The sequence below is a fragment of the Equus asinus genome, chromosome 2, assembly GCF_041296235.1.
Source record: "Equus asinus isolate D_3611 breed Donkey chromosome 2, EquAss-T2T_v2, whole genome shotgun sequence".
Lineage (NCBI taxonomy): Eukaryota > Metazoa > Chordata > Mammalia > Perissodactyla > Equidae > Equus > Equus asinus.
Window position 1 is genome coordinate 177,063,546 of NC_091791.1, and position 24,520 is coordinate 177,088,065.

Genomic DNA, 24,520 nt, shown 5'->3' on the forward strand with positions numbered 1-24,520 from the left:
ATGGAACAGAATTGAAAGTCCAGAAATAAAATCACACATCTACCGATAGCTAATCTTCAATGAAGGAGCTGAGAACATACAATGGAGAGAGGAAACCTTCTTCAATAAATGCTGTTGGGAAAACTGGACAGCCACATGCAAAAGAGTGCAAGCAGACCATTATCTTTTGCCATACACAAAAATTAACTCAAAATGAATTAAAGACTTGAAGGTAAGATGTGACCCCATAAAACTCCTAGAAGAAAATATAGGCAGTACACTCTTTGACATCAGTCTTAGCAGCATCTTTTTGAATACTGTGTCTACTTGGACAAGGGAGACAAAAGAAAACATAAGTGGGACTTCATCAGACTGAAGAGCTTCTTCAAGGCAAAGTAAACCAGGAGCAAAATGAAAAGACAACCCACAACTGGGAGAAAATATTTTCAAATCATATATCCAACAAAGAGTTAATCTTCAAAATATATGAAGAACTTATATAACTCAACAATAAAAAAACAAATAACCAGATCAAAAAATGGGCAGAGGAGGGGCCAGCCTGGTGGCATAGACTTAGTTAAGTTCGCGTACTCTGCTTCAGCAGCCCAGGTTCGCCAGTTCCGATCCTGGGTGCAGACCTATGCACTGCTTGTCAAGCCATGCTGTGGCAGGCATCCCACATATAAAATAGAAGAAGATGGGCACAGATGTCAGCTCAGGGCCAGTCTTCCTCAGCAAAAAGAGGAGGATTGGCGCTGGATGTTAGCTCAGGGCTAAGCTTCCTCAAAAAAGGGCAGAGGATACAAACAGACATTTTTCCACTGAAGACATACAGATGGCCAACAAGCACATGAAAGATGTTCAATGTCACTAATTGTTAGGGAAATTCAAATCAAAACTACAATGAGATATCACCTTACACCTGTTAGAATGGTTATAATTACCAAAGCAAAAAATAACAAATATTGGAGAGGATGTGGAGAAAAGGGAATCCTCATACACTGCTGGTGGGAATGCAAACTGGTGCAGCCACTATGGAAAACAATATGAGATTTCTCCAAAAATTAAAACTAGAAATACCGTATGACCCAGCTATCTCACTACTGGATGTTTATCCAAGAACTTGAAATCAACAATTCAAAGAGACTTATACACCCTTATGTTCATTTCACCATTATTCACAATAGCTAAGATGTGGAAGCAACCCAGGTGCCCATCAACTGATGAATGGGTAAAGAAGACATGGTGTATATATATATATATATATATATATATATATATATATATATATACATACACACACACACACACACACACACACACACACACACACACACTGGAATACTACTCAGCCATAAAAAAGACAAAATTGTCCCATTTGCGACAACATGGATGGACCTTGAGGGTATTATGTTAAGGGAAATAAGCCAGACAGAGAAAGACAAATACCATATAATTTCACTCATATGTGGAAGATAAACACATGGACAAAGAGAATAGATTAGTGGTTATCAGAAGAGAAGGAGTTTGGGGGGTCGGCATAAGGGATAAAGGGACACATATATGGTGACTGAAAAATGACAATTGACAGTTGAAATTTCACAATGTTGTAAACTATTATGACCTCAATAAAATAAAATATATATATAGACATATCATTTGGAGAAAAAGTATGTTTCCTTCTTCTACTCACTCTACCACCCATTTTCCTTCCACAGAGGCTTATTAAATAAATTGTGGAACATCCATACAATGGAGTATAATGCAGCTATTATAAAAGAGTAAAGCAGCTCCAATTGCTCTGAATGGAATGACCACTGGGTTATATTGTTAAAGAAGAAGGATGTGGGGAGTGCTACAGTTTGCATCAGCAAACACACACACGCATATTCGTGTATGCATGTGTCAGCTATTGCTGTGAGGTTACCAAGAAAGTGCCTCTCATAAGTTCTTGACTCTGAAAGTGACTTATAGAAGCCATATTTTTAAAAGATTGATCCAGCCAATGTAGGAAATGAGGTGGCAGCAGTAGTGGGATGGGGATGTGAGCAAGGAGCATTCAGTAACAAAATGAGGAAAAACAGGGTGATCAGCTGGAAAACTATACAGCAACACAGCCATGAGGGAAGCAGGCCTGGAGAGAGGATACGGCAGGGGGAGAATAAACGGAAGAGAATAAGGAAGTGGAACGTGTCCTTTGACGCTGCAAATGACCGAACAGTTCATTCTGCCTGGTTGCTCTTCCCCAAACCCAGTAGTCTACAAAGTCATGTAAAACTACATTTTTAACCTACTGAAGGCTCTTTATTTGATTATCCTATTTGTGACCTGTTAAATTCAAGGTGTGGTCATGGAATGTCACAGCACAGATAGATGGTCTTCAGAAGGTTTTGTGGAATCTCCTTTTGTGTTAAAGCCACAAAGGGAGAAATCTGTACAAAATGTGAAATTCTTCCTGATTTACTCTACATCAACTACTTTTTGACCTTTCATCCCAGACTTAATTGATAAGTCTTTGGTGGGATTGTAAAACATGTGTCTACTAACGTGCCCTATGTAGCAATGCCAAAGATACCCTCCTAACTAGGTATTCTAAGAAACAGTACTTTTAAGGCAAAAAGCAGATGTTATAAGCTTTATTCCCTTGACGCCTGTAATTAAATTTAATGAAAATATTATAAACCTTTTTCTATCAATTACATTATATGAATTTTTGCATAGGTAAGTGTTGTATCCACAGTTATGATTGTTGATTTTTCTTAAATTGTCCCATCAATTATTGACATGCCCATATTTTTACCAATTTTTGGTAGAATCTGCTGGCAATCTAAAATAAGCTAGTCCTATCTACTTTGTCTTCTTTCCCCCTCACGCCTCCTTTCTTCTGCACTTCCTGCCATCATTTCTCTTCCTTCAGTTGCTCTTTTTGCCAAAATGAAGCCAGAAGCTAGTTGTGTGCAGACATATTGATTGTAATGTTGTGTATGTGAGTCTCCGCTGTCCTGTTTTCCTGGACCTCGGATGGAGTCGTCACTCTGCTCAGTACAAATCAATTACCTCTTGTTGCAGTATCTCAGTCTTTGAACATCTGTCGTCCTTTACGTCATTTGTGGGACTCAGAAGAGATCCACTTGAACTTTTCTCTCTCGTACCACAAGGATTTTCTAAAACTTGTGTTATTTCCTGTGGCCCAGAGATTGCTTCATTTTCCTGCAAGAGGAGGAAAAAGAGATCTCAATGTTTCCTGTGATTGCATAAAGTTTATTTTAGGAACTGAAATCTGTGCTTTTTTTTTTTTTTTTTTCTATTACTCCCTATTTTCCTTGCTAAAGAATTGTAGAGAATGGTTGGGTGATGTTTGCTCCTTTGCACCAAGAAAATGTTTCTTTTACTGACTAGGAAGTTTTAAAATAAATATTCTGTGACCCTCGAGTTCAAATTCCAGGCTTGATGGAAAAAAGCCTTGCTTTCCCTCTGTCTCCGCGCTCTTCAGTTAGTGCTCAGACTGCTGCTTGAAACAGTTATACTATTTAGTGTCCCTCCACACTGACCAGTTTTTATAAATGGTGCACATTAAATCGCCAGTAAATAAAAATATCAAAACCTTTTATTAGTTTATGTCTTTTTATGGTGAGGAAAGTTTTTACTGTCTTGAATTATCAAGTAATTGCTCTCTGTTGAATCACAGAGATTTCTTATCCTTTCTAGGGAGGAATTTTCATGTAAACAAGCTTTCTGTACCTATCTAAGGCTTCCAATTAATTACATTTTAAAGTGAATATAAAAAATGAAGATTCATAATGATCACTTCCTGTTAGTAAGCAATAGGACGCAGGAGCTGTTTAGTGAAGTTGGTTTTTTATAAAATGAAGTGTTAGAAGAATAGGAAAATATACCATCTAAGTGTGTTGGCTGGAACCTGTATAACCCACTTTTATTTCTGAATGATGGCTTCATTGCCGGGCTTTTTAGAATACTTCAGTGTCCTGAGCTTTTAGAAACAAGTATGTATGTGACTTGCTTGCACATTTTCTAAGAGAGTATTTTCTGAAAGCAGAGTAGGTGCTGCCACTTCAGTTTGGTTTCACTTCACACCTCTCTTAATAAAAATCCTTGTTGCAAACTAATCTTCCTTGACAATTCATAGCAACCCTAACCTGTTACTATTTTAAGCAATAAATGAAGTTATCAATTCCTGTGTAAACAAGAGCGTTAGTCACCGTTTCCAAAATTGGTTTGAGGAAGGAGGAGAGAGTTGATTTCCTGATGATATGAGAGACCAAATTGTGGCAAGAATTTCCTTTTGTGTAGTTGAGAAAGGACCTTACATACGTGAGTGTCTTTCCCTATATTTTTTTGTGTATTGGTAAGCCTAAGGTACCCATTTTTTTCAGGTGGAAGAAAAAGGTTTAGAAAGTTCAATAAATGTGTCTAGGTAAGACTGCCAAAGGGAAGTATGCCCCAAGAAGCTCAAGAATCCTGAGAGGCTTTCATCGCTGCAACTGTCTGAGTACTAAGCAGATGTCAACTGGTGTGAGTGGGATTCTGTTCATACTGCCCTACATTACCCATCAGAATTTCCTTGCTTTACTCACCAGAGTACTAGCTATGACTTGAAGGGAAATTTTAATTCAAACAACTATACCAGATAACTTAGAATAAATGTAAGTGGCATCCTTGTTGAATTAAATAATAATGAAGAATATAATTTTGACTCATTTCTTTTGTTCATTTACTATTACCCTCCTCAGAAAGATGTGTTTTATTTTATAGCTCTGAAGAAATATTTGCTTACTCTCAACTCCATTGCTCTGGTGTTTTAAAAATAATCATTGGGGGAAGCGCTCAAGAGAGGTTGGCAACTGAGAGGAATAAGGCATGTGCCCCTCGATTCCCGCCGTGGAGGCTGGTGGAGAGGAAGTGTGGGGTGCTTGAAGTGGCTGCGCTGCCGGGCCATCTGGTCATCAGGAAAAGGCTGTGTGTTCAATTTCACGGTGAGTGAGGACAAGTTTATTAAGGAAGGAGAGCGTATGGTTTAAGGAAGACAGGAATCAAACTTGCTTTCTGCCACTGAGAGCCTCGGCTTGCTTAGTTGTGACAAGGGTCACCTGGGGAAGACTGGCCATGGGTGTGACTATACAGTGATGCTCTGTCTGTCCTCCCAGGGAGAACGTGAAGGATGGTTTGGCAGATGAGCGAATCCTCAAGCGTAGCCACTTGGCGTGGAGTTATTCCTGTCCCCAAAGTCTCTCCCACCCCCATACCATCTTTATGGAGGGAAGAAAATGAGCCACAGGGGTGAATGTTTCTCAGGCCAGGGAAAGAAATGGTTCCTTAAAATTTACTGCCAGAGTCCCTGATCCAGGCTTCAGTCAGAAAGCCATGAGTCGTGTCATTGATTAACATCCTTCCACTCTTCTACTTATTGAACTACCTCATGCTTTAAAAGTTAAAACCAGACTCATGTTTTATTTATCACTTTTTAAATAAAGGGTTAACTTCAGGAGAGGCTGTAGGGGGGAAATCAAGACTAGGAAAAGAAATCAATGCAAAAAGCATATGTCTGTACTAAACATTGAGATTGTAAGTCTGGCAGAGAGATGGCAACGGACAAGGACATGCAAAAAATGAAGAGCTGGAGGCGGGTCCACCTGTGGCCACCTGCTGCCGGCTCATTGTCATCTTTGCAAGTAATTAATACAGCTCTCTGATGCTACCTGAATTAAAACTAGAACGCTTGAATCCTGATGATTGAGATTGAGCAGGCTGCAACTCTGTAAATTATTTGCAGAAGCTGCCGTTCCACAGAAAAGTGCAGTTTGCTTCACTGAAGGCGTAGCTAATCACTGAGTACAGGGAGGAATTTTCCCGACCCTTTAAGACTCTCTGATTTGTTAGGAGTGCTTGTCAAGGTGAGGATTCTTTTCTTTTCGGCCTCCTTTGAAGCTACCAGGATGGAGAGAGGGGTGGGGTGAGGAGTGGGTTGCCCTTCCAGGAAGGGCAGGAAGAATGGCGTGTGCAAAGGCTTGAAGGTGGAGAGCTTAGTCAGCTTCCAGACCACAGGGACCGGCAGGGGGCTGAGGCTGGACTGCCCGGGACTGAGCAGAGGTGAGCTGGGGAGGCACAAAGGGCCAGGGCGTGAATGGCGTCCTGCTTGTGAGGGAGCTGGACTTGCCCGCAGATGAGAAGGAGCCACTGAAGAATGTTAGCAGGCAGCCTCCCTGACTCCTGACACCCTGGCTCGCAACTTCTCTCTCCAGTCCAAGCCCCACGCTCCCTGAGGGCCCTGCTTCAGGGCGCAGCACTGGGCCGCAAAGGCTTCCTCAGTTTCCACATTCTCTGCCTCACTCCTCTGACTTTGTCCTCATTGGATCCACTCTGCATCTGAAATCTGAACCTCTCCTAACTCTGAATGTGGTACCTTACCATCCTTCCTGGGCTCGCATTCCACTACCCCTACTGAAGCCGCCTTTCAGGACTTCAATGCCTTCATGTCCCCATCACTCGCTCCTTCCCTCTCTCTGGACTTACCTTCTGTATCAGTCAGGTTCTCCAGGGAAAGAGAACCAATAGAGTGTGTGCATATTTGTAGACAGATAGATAGATCTAAATCTATTGATCAACCGATCTCTCTCTCTCTGTATACATATATATATATAGAGAGAGAGATTTATTTTAAGAGATTTACTGATGCATTTATGGAGGCTGGTGAGTCCAAAATCTGCAGGGTAGGCTTGCACGCTGGAGACTCATAGAAGGAGCTGATGTTGTGGTTCAAGTCCAAAGACTGTCTGGCTGGAGACCAGGGAAGAGCTGATGTTGTCATTCAGTTCCAAAGGTTATCTGTTAGCAGAATTCCTTCTTGCTTGGGGTAGTCAGTCTTTTGTTCTGTTCAGGCCTTCAACTGATTGGATGAGGCCCACCCACATTATAGAGGGTAAACAGCTTTACTTAGAGTCCACTGATTTAGGGGCTGGCCCAGTGGTGCAGCAGTTAATTTTGCATGTTCTGCTTTGGTGGCCCAGGCTTTGTGGGTTTGGATCCCAGGTGTGGATCTATGCACCACTTGTCAAGCCATGCTGTGGTAGGTGTTTCATTTATAAAGTAGAGGAAAATGGGCACAGATGTTAGCTCAGGGCCAGTCTTCCTCAGCAAAAAAAAATGAGGAGGATTAGTAGTGGATATTAGCTCAGGGCTAATCTTCTTCTTCTTAAAAAAAAAAGTCCACTGATTTAAATGTTAATCTCATCCAAAAACACCCTCACAGAAACATCTAGAATAATGTTTAACCAAATATCTGGCCGCTGTGGCCCAGCCAAGTTGAAACATAAAAGTAACCATCACACCTTCCTGTCTTCTCCAACCTAGACCTACACAGAGAATGGTTTCATTTGTTTCTCCCTCACTCCCTTACCTTGTTGTGTAACCACTGCACCTGCTTTGTTAATGCCAAAGCTTGTATTTTTCCTGAAATCTGCTTCCTCTCCTCCTAAAACTGCTCAGCAACACTGAAGAAAACCACATACCCAAGTGTAATGGTGCTACAACAAATGTGTGGTCTCCAGCTTCAGTGGGGCCCTTAGGGCTGCTGGGTGCTGCTGTGTGTCCCTGGTCAACTCCCTCTCCAGTCCCACAGAGCCTGTTTCAGACCTCTGCCCTTCTGGAGAGTCCCTTACCCGCCCAGTCTCTCTCTCAGCAGATGAACTTGGCTGTTACTACAGAGCAAAATTGTGGGTTTGAGCATGAACCGCCTTGACCTCTGCTCTTCCTCCCTGTCTGAACCACTGGAATGATCTTGGATTGCCCACATAAGAGGCGGTTGTGAGCAGATAAAAAGCCCAACAGGCATTTATACTCTGTCTTCAGAATTCATCCAGAGCAACTCTGCCTCCTGTCGGTTTTGACTTTCCTGGTGTCTGGATTCCTTGGACCATTTTCCCATTCTCTACCTTCCCTTTTCCACCTCATGTCAGTGGCACCAGTGGCACCAGTGGCTCAGTTTGAACTCAATATGCTGGCTTTGACCTTTCCACTCCCCAAGGGCACATGTTCTACTGAGGGAGGAAGAGAGTGGCAGAGGCTGGAGAGGCCAATATTCAGTGGCTATACCTGTGGCCCAGCTAGATAACCTGCCTCCTGACTTCACTTGCCCCCTCCGTCGGGGGGCATCAGTAGACCGTTCCATCATTCAACTTGCCTCACCTGCTAAATATCCACTTTCAACTCCTACATCTGACCTAACAAGTCAGGGTGGTGAATCCAAATAGGAACTAGAAATGGTAGGACATGGTGTCTGGAAGTGGTTGGATGCAAGGTACCAGTCATGGAGAGATGGCAACAGAAAGAGGAGCAGGATGTTTTAGGGGGAAGAAGATAAGTATTTTTGGCCGTTTTAAGTCTCAGGTGCCTGGGGAACATGTGAAACCATTGTGACCTCTTGAGGAGTTTTTATTAGGGCCTCAATCATCATCCTGACTTACCCCCTTCCCTCCAGGCCATGTGAGTTCGCTTTTCATCTTAGAAGTTGCTAAAACAGAAGGAACAGTGCTGATCACCTAAGCCCAGTCATTTCAACAAGAGGGGATTTATTATGTCTAACTCAAAAGACCCTTGTTACAGCAGAAATACTTTACACACATCAGAGATAGGTTCCAGCTCATGGCAGTGTCAGCAATCTACCAGTTGCTATACTGTAATCTCTTGTCATGTTTGCCTGTTGATGGTCTGAAGTTCATCTCAGATGCTGGTGAGCTAATAGTGAGGGGAATATACCTCTAAAGTTACCAACAGCCAGTTTTATTGTTTGGGTCAAGTGTGTAGTTTCTGCAGAAGGATTAAATAAGCTTCCTCAAAAAGACGTCTGTCTGTTTATTCATCAGTTCATCTTAGCATATAATGTAATTGCTCCTTCAAATGCTAGCCAGCAAGGGGAGGGTAGAGGACACCTCCTAACTTTACTGCAGGCATCTGGGAGCGTCTGGAATTGTCAGCTGCTATTTGCATCATTTGTTGGCATCAGAAACAGACATGGAAGAAAACATCTGCTGAGACATCTGAGTCCGTCTCTAGACTGAGAACCTGGCTCTTTCCCCACATAAAGGCTCACTCTTCAAAGGCTATTTCATGAATTCATGATGGCAGATGCCAAGTGTGTTTGTGTGTGTGTGTGTGTGTGTGTGTGCATGCATGCACTTGAACGCTGAGCCTCTGAAACAGGCCTTGCAGACCCCTATACCATCTGAGTGATAGGATCAGAAAGACAGCTCTGAGTCTAGCTGGAAGCTTAGAAAGGAGGCTGGGCGGCTGCTGGAGCTTTGGGAGTCATTACGTGCTGTGGAGGTTGAAGCATTTTGTTCTTTCTTCGGTACCTTTTGCATCCTTCAGCTCCCAAAGTCCTTAATTTCAGTGTTAGAAATGTATATTCTCCTTAACCGTACAAAGGGTCAGCAGGCATGTGACTCTCTAAAATAAAAGGGACGGTGATTTTTTCCTGTTACCAGACAGTGGTGAACACTGCTGCTATAGAGTCTAAACAACCTCTTTAGTGGAAAAATAAAGGGAAGGAACATTGTGAAATTTTAAAAGAGGAACACTTTTTAACTAATTGTACTAATTTCAGAAAGATTGGAGAGTGAAGACAGGTCCTCTAAATGTCTTGCAAGAATGAAATCCTTCAAGAATTTGCAATCACCAAAAAATAATCAGTAGAACGCAAGGAAAAATGGACAAGCCAATTGTCCTACTTTTTAAACGCTCAAGTACATCTAAAGGTGCACCTAAGTACAGAATTACTGAGAACTAAATGAACGAATGAATGAGTCAGTAAGTTCTCCTTGAGGGGAAGTTAAACTCTTTGGGATGTCCTTTATCTTCCTCAGCCGACTTACACGTTAATGGATGCTGCTCCTTCAGTGCCTGAGGGTCTCCCATCGTGGCTAAGCCAAAAGCAAAAAATGATAGATCCACTGTCCCTATAAATTCATTAGTTAACTCTGCATTATTTCATCAAGTGCCACCAAGGGATCGCTGTCTGTCACCTAGTTTTTCTTTTTCTCTAATGTACAGAGCTGCTCCAGATAGTATATGCTTTTCATCCATTCTCTTTGAGATCTCCAAGAGAGGGGGTGTCCCTGGGCCAGGAGACCAACCTTTCAAGGTTGGTGGCAGCAGATCTTACCTTGATGACCCCCGATATGTTTTGTGGGGAATATTGATAAAACCATTCATTTTTACTGAGGGCTTTTCACACATCAGTAGATGGTCAAATACAAGAATCAAAATAAATATGGATGATCCTGGCATTACTGCCTCTGATACTTTTTTTTATTACTTTCATATCTTTCTATACAGTCTTGGGGGGAGGGGTGGGTGCCAAACTGCATTTAGCTTTCCAATGCCTGCTGGAATTGCAGGTGTAAGTTTTATCTACTAATTCTTAAAGGAAAAGAGATTTTTCTATATGAAGATGTGGTGCTTCACCTTGATAATATGGCTGGTGTTTTCTAAATATGTTAGTTAAACTTTAACAGAGAAGTGTGTTGAATGTGATATGCAGATTAATTGAAATATAGAATTATTAAAAACCTTTCTAAAACAAAATTTTTATAATTCCCTGCCTTAATAAATGATGTTCAGTATAGTCTATCTTCCTTTGATTAATCTAGATTTTGTCATGCTTCAGAATATAAATAATCATTTATGCTTCTACTATAATATATATGTATATTTAGAGGGAGAAAGTAATTTTTCTCTCTTTATTTCCAGCATCTAGCCTCAGAATTGCATTGAAAACAACACTGAAAATCCTTTTTGTCTGTTTGTTTTCTTTTGATTGCCTCTTTAACCCAAGGGCTGAGTACTGCCCCAAATTCAATTTCACTGGGAATTTAGTTATTTGAGGTTTTAAAAATCACCGTTAATCCTTTTTTCCAATTTCAACTGGAAGTCATACATTTTAATAAGATATGCTTAAGTTGCTGACTAAGCCAAGCAAATGAGTGTCTCCTGAGTTCTAGAAAGCAAGTATTTTTAAACAAAATCCTGTTATATTATCTTAGATGTGACTTTATCTGCTGGTTGAATGCTATGATCATCTCCAGCCTCTCTCCTAACTCTTCATTCGTTGTTCAAGCAGTGAATATCTATGGGGTGTCTGCGCCTGTCAGACCATGCGTAAGATGCTGAGGAACCCACAGATGACAAACCACGATCTCTGCCTTCAGCGCTCCTCTAAGGCTGGTGGGGCATCAGACAGGGCTCTCTCTTCAGCATCACTAGCTAATAGAATCAAGGCTAGATTTCAAGTTCATTGTTCTCAGTCAATAAAAAAGCAAAATTTTAGCAGCCTTCCTGGAAAATTCAAGGTCTCCGGCTGTGAAAGTTTGCAAGAGGCTTCAACAAATGATGGTTCTAGATCAGTGGTTTTCAAACTGTTGCATGCCTGGAATCACTGGAGGGCTTGTTAAAACAGATTGCTGGCCCCACCCCGGAGGTTCTGATTCAGCAGGTCTGAGGTTGGAGATGAGGGGTGGGGGCTGGGTGGAGATGTATTGCTGAGAAGTCCCCAGGTGATGCAGATGCTGCTGGTTTGGGGAGTACGCTTTGAAGAGCCACTGGGCTAAATTATTTTGTTCCTTAATAGACCCTCCTTCTGGTGACGATGATGATGTTCATAACACTAATGATGAGAATGGCTCATTCCTGGTGAGCTCTTGTGGCGTGTCAGGTGTTTGCCCTTTACATCCATCACTGCATTCAATTCTCACAACAACTTAGTGAAATGGTTGTGATTACTAGCCTCATTCTACAGGTGAGGAAATAAACATTCGAGAGGTTAATGAATTTGCCCAATGTCACAGAGCTAGCAACTGACAAAGGCCAGGATTTGAACTGAAATCTTTCTGATACACATCTGTGCTCTGATCACCATGCTCTTTTGCCTCCTATCGCCTGGTCAGTGATGGACAGTGCCATCATCATCTCCACAGGAGACACCACGGACATCCGCTGGACCTGTCTCCATGCACATCTGCACCTCGGGTATTCTGAATAGATGGCTCTTAGGCTCTCACAGGAAGGACACGGCAGAACTTCCTTTGGTATCTATTCTAGTGGCTAATAAGCCTTTTGTGATGGGAAGTTTTCTTTTTAATTGGATAAAATGTTTCCGTTTTTCAGATTTTTAAAAGCCATTAAATCATCAAGAATTAGATAACCGTAGCACAGTACACCCAGCTGAATTGACCACAGCTCTGGATGAAACAGGATTTGACAGTGAGGGCTGGAACGAGATCTGCTGCTTTTTCTGGAAGGTCTTACACCCGCTTTCCATCCCTCCTCCACTGACAGCCTTTTCAAAAGGTGCCTGTGAAGTTTAGTTTGAGCTTTCCTGACGTGAGTGAAACTACTTTTTGCATATCTCCTGACATAAAAATAGCAATGATCTGATATATTAATCAATATTTCCCTCAAGAGGGTCCAATGATCTTCCCCACAGGGTGAGAAAAATCAAAGAATATGCTGGAGGTTCATCTTCATCCTGGGAAAGGCCATTTTGCTTTCTGGTTGGACATATTGTCTATTAGGAAATTGCTCCCATCTCCTGACCTGACACCAGACTCTTCTCCAGCCCACAGAGGGTGGGGAGCCCTTTCAGTGGGCTATTATTATAGAAATAATATTATTATAAAATAAAACGGTTACAGAAAACAACACAAAACAATTGTATGACAATGAATTTTTCTGAGGTGAACATTCTTGAAACCACTGCCAAGTCAAGAAATAGAACTTTGTTACCCGCTATGATGGTTAATTTTATGTGTCAACTTGACTGGGCTAAGGGATGCCTAGATAGCTGGTAAGACATTATTTCTGGGTGTGTCTGTGAGGGTGCCTCCGGAAGAGATTAGCATTTGAATCAGTAGACTGAGAAAGAAGATTGCCCTCACCAGTGCAGATCACCATCATCTGATCCATTCAGGGCCTGAATAGAACAAAAAGGTGGAAGGAGGGTGAATTTGCTCTCTGCCTGAGCTGAGGCATCCGTCTTCTCCTGCCCTCGGACATTGGACTCACACCAGGGCTTACACCATCCGTCGCCTGGTTCTCAGGCCTTCAGACTCAGACTGGGTCTCCAGCTTGCAGATGGCAGATCGTGGGCCTTCCCAGCCTCCACAATCGTGTGAACGAATTCCTGTGATAAACTTCCTCTTATATATATCTATCTATATCCTGTTGGTTCTGTTTCCCTGGAGAATCCTGACTAATACACTCACCCAGAAGTCCCATCTTCCCCACAAAAGTAATCACATCTTGACTTTATTGTAATCACTTTGCTGCATTTTTATAGTTACCCTGCATATGTGCATCCTTAGCACTGTAGTTGCTCTTTAAAAAAATTTGCTGTGTCTTTAAGTCTCTTTTAACTTACAGAATCCCTCTCCATTCCTTTCTTTTCCTTAAAATTTACATGGAAGAATCGAGGCCATTTGACCTTTAGAGTTAGCCCGAATCTGGGTTTTGCTGATTGCAGCCTCTTGGTGCAGGACAACCCTTTCCCATGTCCTCTGTATTTCTTGAAAATTGGCACCTGGATCCAGACGTTGGATCAGACTCAGGTTTATTCCGTTTGGCAAAATTCTAGGTGGTGTTTGACAAGATCGTAGGAGGCACATGATGTCTCGTTGTCTCCTTTTTTATGACAGGAACAGCTTTGATGCTTAATATCTACATCTTTTAACTCATTAGAATTGCAAAATTATGCTAGACTAATTCTATCATTTCTTTCCCATTTATTAGCTGGAAAACATTTATAAAGAGATACTTCATTGACTATTGACTAATCAGCTGTAGAATTCATGTAGGACAAGAAGAATAAATGCTTGATTCTTTCCCCTGATTTACTAATTCTCATGAATTAGTTCCCCATCATACTTCAAAGGTGGCCAATTCCTTTTTAAACAGGTCACTTAAGAACTCATGGGTTTAAACATATTTATAGGTTTAAATACATTACATTTATTATTCTTACTGAAGCTCAAATGATCACATCTTTAGCTAGTAAAAGCCTCTTCAAGGTGGCTCCTAAGTCCTTTTGACATGACCGAGTAATCTTTGATAGCTTCCTTGCTGTCTGGTCTGACAAGGTGTTCTGGGCATGTCTTGTATACTTCCTGTGCCATACCTGGAATCTACCATTTCTCTAATAAGCCCCAGGTTCTTTTAGTGAGAAATTATATTTTAAAATCACTGTCTGGTGCTGGGGATGCTCGTTGCTACTGGGTCCGTCTTTGTTTCTGGGCCTTTTCAGTGGACAGAGCCAGAGGAGGTATATGCGTGTAGACACATGTATGCATATATGCGTGTATTCTGCATCTGCTCTTTCCCTTATCGTTTAATAGTTGTACTGTCTACATGGTTTCCTAGCCCTCACTTAGTCTTTGTTCCACAGACTATATTGGTGGACATATATTTAACGTCCACCACTACTCCTTAGGTCAGTGCTGCTTGCCCTAGTCATCTTGTTTGTCTGAAGCTTGTTCCTCAGGAAAGCTTCTTTGGAATAATATTCTCTGAATCCTTGCATGTTGATAAGTTTGTCTGTGTCCTTTATACTTGAAAATGAGTTTTGCTGGATATTAAATCCTTGGCTTATACTTTCTTTCTTTGAATATCTTAAATATCTCCTTCCATTTTCTTCTTGGGAAAAGCACTGCTGTGGAAAAAAACTGATGGCAGTCTAATTTTTTTTCTCTTATAACTCACATTTCTTTTTCTAGATGCCCAAACAATTTCCCTTGCTAGCCAGAAATGGCTTGGTATTGGTCATTCTGGGTTGATATTATCAGGTACATAGGCTGTTTTTTTCAGCGTGTAGTTTTCATATATATATATTTTTTATTTTAGAAAAGTTTTTCTTGAGTTAATGGCTTTTAGTATGTTTCTGTTCCCTAACTTTGGCTTTTCTTCTATGGGACTCTTATCAATACTTTCAAGCTCCTTTGCATATCTTTGATATTCCTCATTTTCTCTTGAATTCCTTATTTCTTCATTTCTTTTTGGCTTTTTACAATGTTTCTCTTTTGCATGTTTTATTTCTCTTAGGGCGTTATCTGTTGTGTCTATTTGCTCTTGTGTTCTTTCTAGCTTATTCTTCATTTCTGAAATGATTTTTTCTTTTCTAATTTGTATGAGTTCTGTCACCTCATTTCTGAGTTTTTCTAATTTTGATTTCTTTTCAAGTCTTCTATCATTTTCTTAGTGTGTTTTAACTCATTTTGAGGTATTAGCTTACAATTTTGTTCTGTATTGTAGACACGACTTTCTGGCATGCTTTCTTTGCCTGTGGGATGCTCTCAGTTCCTTATTTCCTTTTTCTTCATAGTAACTTTGGATGGTATCTTGATATTTTTCTAAAGCTCATTTTGAATGAAATCAGTTTTTCTGAATTTTAGAATGGGGCGGGGGTTCAGTAAAGCTTTCCTGACTTCACAGAGCCCCCTCTTTGGTTGTTTGTGTGTCGCATTCAAATACGTGGCAGCCTTCTTGGCTCTGTTTCCCTCCGCTACTTTGGTCTGAACTTTCTCTTTCTTTTGTCTCTGTTGTCCCAATTGTGCTCCATTTCGGTTGCTCTCGCAGCAGTTTCTCCCTGTGCAGGGCTCGTCCGAGAAGGGAGCCCTGATTCACAGGGGTCCGACAGCCCTTCTTACTGCAGGCCCCCGCACTCACTTGCTATTGGCAAGGGCGAAACCTCCCAGTTCAGCTGCTGTTCTCAAATGGGTCCTCCACATTTTCCGGTGATACCTGTTGACTTCATTGTGGTTTTCTGTTCCCAGGTCCATAAGTCAGAAGCCCTGTTGCTTTGCTCTTCTTCTCCTGGACGGTCCTGCTACTACGCAGGTCTTATGAGGGTTGTTTTGTCTCTACCCACTTATATTTTGGGTTCACGGGGATACCCTGTCATCCAGTTTTGTTATAAATGTTGCCCATGGGTTTTTGGTTTTGCTGTCTTGTTGTTCTATTTTTGTGTGGGAATTTGGAGAAATTGAGAACCTATGCTTGCCGCACTGCCGCCTTCCCAGAACCTTCCCCCACCAAGGGGATCTGGATGACTGTCCCCACAGTCTCCTTCTCACTTGGAGCAGGGAGCATGATTTTCGCCTCCCTGGTGAAGACATTGGAAAGAGTCTTTGGTAGAGAAGTCTCTCTCTCCGCCTCAGCCCTCTCAAGCCCTCCTTACCCGCCCCTACTCTCCCTGGCAGGGTTTCGCAGGATGGAGGGGAAAACAGGTTTGCTGTGGAGTTGAACAGTGTGACAGGACGCCTGGAACATTTTCCCCGTCTTGTTCCCCATAGGACTGAACCAAAAGGTGAGTGAGAGCAGCGTGTTTCAGAGAGGAAAGCTGTTTCTGTCCCACCTGGAGCTTTAGCGATTCATTCTTAAATAGGAGGAAATCATTGAAAATACGGTTTCTCTGGGGCTGATATGACACTGCCAGGTGGAGACCCACACCAGTAGGGGAAACCAGCACTGTGACCCGAGAAGTATTTTAATGCTTATACTCATGTGGTGAAAGTTGGAGGTCTAGGATTTTAACCCTACTAGAAAGACCAGTTTTGTGAGTATAAAAACGCAGCAGTGCCCCCAAGGCGGCTTTCCTCCTGACTCTGCCTCTGGACAAAGTCAGCACTCCCTCTTCCCTGCCTGGCAGGCCCTGTGCCCCCCGGGGTGGTGAAGGACCATCGGCTCACCAGGCTCTGCGGTTTTTCTGTGCAGGTGCTGGACATCCTTGGAAAGCCAAGCGCTGTCCTGCTTGGGGCCGTCGCTGACAGCTAGGGCTCCTTCTGAGCTCCAGACCAGGAGGAAGGCCCCTTCTTTTATTAGCCGGGAGCCTACAAACCATCAGCCCTTCTCCCGCAGCCCAGCATTTGGCGTTTGGCTCGAAAGTGTCTCTTGGTGACCTTTGTTTGCATTGGGTGCAGGTAATAGTAAGTTTCCTTAGTGAGGAGGACGCGGGAGGAGGTAAAGGGCACACGTGAAGCCTAAGTGTTAGCTGTGAGGACTTAAGTATAGGATGTGCAGCCGCCCCTGGCAACCCCAGTTCCACCGCCCTTTATGCCCTTTACCAAGGGGACAATGACTGTATCCTTAGCCGCCCTGGCCCAGCGCCACCCCAGGGGCACTTACACTTTCATAGATCTTAGAGATTAAACAGCCAGTGTCCTTGAGAGGTCCTTAAAACAGGGGGCCACACCTGGTGCCCTTGGAAGGGATTGAACTCGCCGTATAGGAGAGGCAGCCTGCAGATGAGTTTGGTTTGGATTTCAGAGAGTTAACAAATTTCTTTAGTTAGTTGCCAACATTTAAATATCAGGACACTTCATGGTTTTTTTGTTTTTAAAAACAGGTCAATTTCTGGCTCCTCTTGAGAATCGGAAGACCTGGCAGCAATTGACTGGAGCTGAGTGGCACCTGCCCCCCAACGTAGGGGCCCGTGTGCTCCTCATGGCCATAGTCCCCTCTTGCTCCTCCAGCATCATTTTTGCTCTTTCTCTTGGGTTATTCCCATCAGCATACAAACCTCACGTTATTTCTCCTTCTTAAAAAAGTCAGCCTGTTCTTGACTCCGCTTCCCCTGCCAGTGCTCCTCCCGTTTCTTTCCCCTCTTTGCAGCCAACACTGCTCGAAAGAGCTGCTCACACTCGCAGTCTCCGTCCCCTGCTCCCTTCTCCCCGTGTGCTCTTTGGGAGGCTCTGGCCCCTCAGGCCGCACCGCATCACCGTGAGGTCATCAGTGACGCCGTGGCTCACGGAGTCACCCCGTGAGCCGCCTGTGACACTGGCGCTCAGTCCCTCCCTCTGTTGCTCACTCTTTGCTCCCCTGCCCTCCACGTTCCACACTCTTGAGTCTTCCCTTCTCTCTGTCCTCTTAGGAGATCCTTAGGTCTCTGCCCTTGGTCCTCATCTCTCCCCAACCCCCTTAGTGATCGCCTTCAATCTCGTGGCTTTAAAAAGCATCTGTGTGCCGAGTCCCGAGTGTGTCTCTCCAGTTCAGGCCTCGACCTGCACTGCAGTCGTAGATGCAGCTGCCTACCTGCCTCCTCCTCTTGACGCCTAATAGATGTCTCATACTGGCACATCGAAACTGAACCCTTGGTCTCTTCCCCTTTACCAGCCATCTTCCATGTAGCTCTTCGTGTTCACTGTCCACCTTCCCTGCTCTCTCCCGCTGTCTGCCCTGGGAGACTGACTTGATGGGCTGTTCCACTCTCTGGCTTCTGGTTGGGTTCTACCAATATAAATCCCAGCAGGTGATCAGGGGACAGAGGAGAGTGAGGTCAGGGTGTTTATTCCTGGGGCTCCTTCCTCACAGGGTCACCCAGGGCTGGCTGCATCCCTCTATCAAACGTAAGTCAACATAGACTTCTCCACATGGTTCTGTCTTTTCTGGGTCCACTAACTGCCCCCTTCAGGTCTAGGGCTAGTCACTGCCCCACCGTTGACCAGACTTGGAGTATCACACTGTCGCGTGTGGTTTCCCTACACCCTGCCCACACCTTTGTAAATAGTCTCTCCATTAAATTCCCCATGAACTATCCTGATTTGAGTGTGCCGTTTTCTGCCAGTACCCTGATTGTACCTCATATTGTTTCCCTTTTTATGTGAAGAGGATGTTGTTGTGAGTGACCATCCTTTGTGTGAAGGCAGCTAGAAAGGCAGATGTGTGTCCATCATTTTAATGTTACACGGTAATGAAAGCCTGATGGGAATGCAGAGCTGCACAGCCATTCCAATAAGTATCTGTAACTAGACCTTCCCCCAAGAGAATAGATAACAATTCGGAGGTAAATGCAAGTAAGATAAAAGAGCATTTACCTTAGATAACGCCTCTATTGCACATGCCAAGCCAGTTGCAGACTCACATGGTCCACTCTAGCAGTGGGAATATAAAATTGGGATTCACAGAAACCTCCCAAGAAGGCTGCAAACTGAATTCCTATGCATTTCCAACCATTTTGCCAAGATACATGTAGTGGAGAAATATTGGCTCTCCTTGACCTGAAGAGTGGGCATTGATTTAGCTGCCAGAGACAGAGGAAGCTAGAATCATTATTAATTTATCTATAGACACTGCCCCAAGCCATTCAATAAACAAGAGGTCCAATGCAAGGATTATGTTTCATTGATGCCATTGTCTACTTTTGTTGTTAATGCTATCTATATGCCCAGCAAAAACTCAATTAAGCGAGATCCTAGCTTGTTAATCTTCCTGTTCTTTCTGCGTGTGATTGAGTGTAAAAGAAGGAAATATAGTAGTTCATCTACTGGTGATGCTGGGACAACAGGAGGAAAGGAGACTTCCTTGTTGCAGAGTTGTGAGAGTGGCAGAGATTTTATCTCTAATCCCACTTCCACTGCCTGTCCCTTCCCCTCTCTCAGAACTCCTTTTCCCTCTAACTTCCATGATTTAGATACAGCCCTGTTTTTCCTTTCTGCAAATAAAGCAATCTGATAAATGTATTAACATGAGGCCTTCAGAGAGCAGATCAATGGACTTTTCCAAGGGCATTTTTGTTTTTAAAACTACAAGAAGCAAAAAAAAAAAGGAAATAGCAAAGATAAAACATAAATCAAGACAAAATAAATATCAGCTATTATATCATTTTGGGGGCCAAAATTATTTTTAAGGGCTCAGATAAAGGAAAATGAAAGCAGAAAGGGCAAATAATCAGAGAGGGAAAGATTTATGTACAAGGAGGCTTATTCTACAACTTTTTGTGTTGGTAGAAGCAACAAAAATAGACTCCAATAAAGGCATGGTTAGATAAAGTGGGATATATCTGTACAATAGTTAAACCAGTTGTTAGGCGCCCATAAGCACCCATCAAACATCGTCTTTTCAAAGTCTATTTGAACACATAGGAAACTGTTCAAGATAAAAAGGTTGGGTAAAAAAAGCAACTATATATTTAGTATTATTGCCGTTTTGATTATTTATATGTGTGTATGTTACATATAGGCACACCTATATTAATAGAGAAAGAATTGAGAGGGCGTACACTAAAATCTAGCAGTGATTGTCTCCAAAAGATAGGATTATAGATGATCAATATTTAGTTCTTTATAAATTCTGTGTTTTATAGATTTTCTTTGCAATAAACGTGTTAACTTTATAATGAAAGGTGGGAAAGCTACTCTTTAAAGGAGAGGGCATTGATTTACCGAAAGGAATGGTGGAACTTCAGGCAGCAGGAATGGGCGTTTTAATGTGTGTGAGCCTTCTGTTAGGTCATACCTAATGGACAACGGTCATTAGCACCAGGTCTCTTAGAACAATAATAACAAACCTTTATTGTGCCCTTACCATTTCCCAGGCATGATGCATTGGCATACTTTGTATTCCTTGTTTCTCTTTTAATCTCTTAACAGCACGGTGAAGGTGGGTGCCAGAGTTAGCCCGAAGAGGCAGGTGAGGTTTAGAGAGGTTAGTATATTGGTTAGGGTGAAACAAAGTGCTGTGGCTGAAACCTGACATCTCACTGGGTTAACAAAAAGGGAGAGGATTCCTTAGTCATGTAAAGGTTATTTCTTAATCGTGTAAAATCCCATTAGCAGCAGCTGTGGGGGGTGGGGTGGTTGGGGTGGTTTCCACTCCCTGCGTGGATGGAGGCCCTGCTGTCTTCAGGGCTGCTGAGGTTGCCCTGGACACTGGTATCAGGCAAGCAGCCGGGGTGATTGAGATAATGGAAGACTCTGCAGTTTCTGTGAGTCAGACTTTCCACCCTCATTTCAGGGGCCAGAACTCTCCTAACTGCAAGGGAGGGTAGGAAATAGAGTGTAGTCACATCCCCAGGAGGAAAGGGAAAAAATTTGAAGGATGGCTCACTGATTTCTGCCTGGTGAGGGATCTTCCTGGAGATCACACACCAAGTAAGTGGCAGAGCACGATTTGAATACAGTCAGTCCACTTCCAAAGCGGACATTTTAACCACAAAGCTCTACATTCACACTCCAGAGGACTGAAAGGTCAAAAATGGACTCCCTTAGACACAGGCTTATAGAGCAGCAGAGTCACTGTCTTTGGAAATGAGATATTCAACCTTTTGTTTTTACTTACTTTTGAAAAGGGAGCTTTACTTTGTTTTTTAAAAGTTTGATTCAAATTGAAAGGCGAGTTTGACGTATGGCCAAGGCCAGATACCTAAGAGTGGGACAAACATCCAAGAGTTGTAGATAGGATGATCTGAGACTCGTGAATGACACTTTCAATGGCAATAAGGTAGATTTTTAAAGAATGTAATGCAAGAAGAACAGCATGTTATAAACTGGTGACAAAAGAAATGAAAAATTGCTTAACACATATTCTATCAAGAATAGTCTTCAAATAAGAGCAGAACAAACATAATTAAGAGGGAATTGGAATTGAGATGCAAAACAACAATGAGCAATGAACAATGAACATAGAACAATCATTGTTCTATAAAATGAGTTCCAGGGCATCTGTTTCATGGAGATGGACAAGATGCACACAATTGCCTTCCAATACTCCCAAGAACCAACCAAAATGAAAGTAGAGAAGAACCAAAAGGAATAAACCCATAACAGGGAAGAGAATGGAACTAGGCTTCACAGAAGAATGAGAGACTTCAACACGTTTCTGGAAGGTGGAATGTGGTTGACAGTGAGTTGACAGATGACAAACAGGGAAAGGTGACAGCCTAGCACCAGTCTCAGGGGACAAGGGAGCCCTCTGCCCAGTAAAGGAGGCTTTGAGTTGAGAGTCAACAGATCCTGGGGAAGGCAAGTGTGAGCAGGTGTGTTTGTGGGGGGTACATCTACTGAAGGTCTATCTATTGAAGAATCTGTTAATGTGAAAGTCAAAATGTACCTGACACAAGGTGGAATGTGTAGGGAATAGGAAAGGTGGAGAGTCAAGACAGGATTTAAATTTTTATGTAAAAAGAAACAGAGGTTTGAATGTTATTTAATGTTGCAGTGATGATTGGTAGAAAAACTGAAAAAAAAATTAATCATTGAGAAGAGAGGAATGGGGTAGTATAAACAGAATCCTTGTCTTTCACATCAGGGAGTCAATGAAAATTGCTTTAGTTGATAAATTAAGAAACAGAAATATTTCAACAAATTATACAGAGGAGATAACTTACAAAAGAATAAAAAGAAAAATATGAAAAGAGTTTGCCTTTTGGGTAGTGCCACTGGGGAATGGAGAAGGGGACAGTAGATTGTAAGGTCTTCTGCACTGTTAGACTTGTTCATGTATTATCTTCATGGAGAGTAAACATCAGTTTAACTCTCTAAATTCACTTAATTTAGCATACATAATATTTTCCCAGAAAGCCTATTAGAGTGTAGATTTCTGGCCCTACTTCCAGAAATTATAATTTAGCAGGGGTTCTGATGCAGATGGTCCGTGGGTACATTAAGAATCATGGCTCTAGGCTAAGAGAAATTGTGTTGTGTTACTGCCAAAATCGTAGGAATGAGAGCTGAACCAGCATTCTCTGCTCTCGTTCTCACCTCACTTCTGAAATTTGGTGTTCAAGTTTGGCTACTCACCTCCTAGAGATAGACGTGTCTTCAGGGAAAGGTCTGGTAACCTGTGCCCACAGATGAGCCTGGGAAGACGACACCGCCTTAGTGACTTCTCTGTGATCCAGGGCCAGTGCCTTGTGTTCTAAGTCCAGAAAGTCTTGTCTATGCCCTCTCCCCCGAGAGTCACACCACTGTACATGACCACAAAGTCACTTTAGTCATTTACAATGAGAAAGTGACTGCCCCTTGGACTAGACACTCTGGCCTGACCAGCACACTCTCCTCTTACGGAGAAACCATTTAGAGAACCAAAATAACAGAGAGAGTTGCCTTGTAGATGTGGAATCAGAGTTTACCGGATAAATAGAATATTTAGTAGAATACAACCTGGTAGCCCACCACCCTTCTCCAGAGCATGGATCCACCTACCTAGACTGGCACTGGTATGGAGAAGGGAGCTTTTCAAAAGTACCAGTATAGGTTCCACCCTAGATCTATGAATCAGAATCTCTGAGAGTAGGGGCCAGGCATTGATATTTTGGTTAAGCTCCATAGGAGATTGTAACTCCTGCCAGAGTTGAGAATCATGATGCACAAGAGTTACAGGGCATTCCTGCTAAGTTGTCTTGAGACCTCCTTTTCCCCTGACCCACATGGGAGACCAAGTAATATGTGTCCCAAGGAAAGTCCTAAATGCCTGTGGCACCACTTTGGTGACTTCCCTGTGGTCTGTGACTAGTCCCTTAGCGTAACAGGTCCAGAAACTCAATGTTGTCTGCAATGCAAGTAACATCTTGCTTTACGGTGTTAGTTCATTTAATCATCCTAGCAACTCTGTGAGGTAGGTACCAATATTATCTGCATGTCATAGATGTGGAAGCTGAGGAAACGGAGAGTAAGTAACTTGCCCAAGGTCACATGGTTGTTAGATGGGAGAGCTGGGATGTGAACCCAGGCGGCTTCGCTCACAGTCTGGGCTCTGAAGCACTCCGTTACATTTCATTATGATCACCAACTTCTTCCTTCTCTTCCTTTTGGCTGATGACCTTGATTCTTGCTTCACTGAGAAAACCAAAGCAATCAGAAAGGGCCCCCAACCTGCTTCTGCAGCCGCGTCTACCAGCCTGCTGCATCCGTGACCGTCCTCTCCATTTGTGCACCAGATCGCATCTCCTCTTGCCGACTCAGGGACATGGTTGCAGCACTTAAACCACTTCTCTCCTCTCATCAATTATTTCCTCGGCTGGCTCTTTCTCACTAACTGTACATGTATTAGCTGTCACACATATGCTGTTATATCTTTCATGGAAAGTAATTCTCTTCCTTGATCACACATTTGCCTCCAGCTGCCACCCTATTTTTCTTCTCTCCTCTACAGGAAAGTTCCTCGGAAGAGTGATCCTTCTGTGTCTTCATGTCTTCTCCCGTTCTGCTGCAATCAGACTTTGGAGCTCCCTCTCCCCCAACATACACACACATCCTCATCAAAATAGTGCTTATCTGGTGGTCTCTGCACTGCCAGCTCCCGGGGTCCACTCTGAGTCTCATCCTTCTCCACTTACCAGCAGCGTGTGTCAGCATTAATAACCTCACCTGGAAACTTCTGGAACTTCAGTCTGTCTCAGGTCTTCTCCTATGTTACTGACCATCTACTCTTTTTCAGTCTCATTTGCTTATTCCCCTCCACTTTCTAAGCATTGACATGCCCTGGGCCTATGGTCGAGATTTCTTCTCTTTCTGTAGTCATGCCATAGGTGACCTTATCCAATACCCTGATGGTCCTCAAATTCATATTTCTAAATATCTTCCTGACCATGGAGTAGGAATGGATTTTGGAGATCATGTTAATCCTTTGCTCAAAAAATCTATGAGGACCAATGTGGTCTACTCCTGCCTGGGCTTTTCGCCTACTACTCTCCCCATCGCTGATTCTGCTCCAGCCACACTGGTCTCCTTGATGTTCCTTGAACACATCCAGCATGCACCCACCT

General features: G+C 42.8%; 1 protein-coding gene and 1 long non-coding RNA gene across 3 annotated transcripts in view; both read left to right on the forward strand.

Moving 5' to 3' along the window:
• Window positions 1-24,520, forward strand: part of NUBPL (NUBP iron-sulfur cluster assembly factor, mitochondrial) — a 252,602-nt gene that overhangs the window by 219,352 nt on the left and 8,730 nt on the right. The gene's annotated exons all lie outside the window — the stretch shown is intronic.
• Window positions 4,839-19,498, forward strand: LOC123283089 (uncharacterized). Of its 2 annotated transcripts, none has more exons than XR_011506342.1 (3): window positions 4,839-4,973; window positions 16,239-16,345; window positions 17,384-19,498. It is a non-coding gene; the product is annotated as an uncharacterized lncRNA (long non-coding RNA). The 2 variants fall into 2 exon arrangements; XR_011506344.1 differs by lacking the exon at window positions 17,384-19,498 and adding an exon at window positions 16,753-16,888.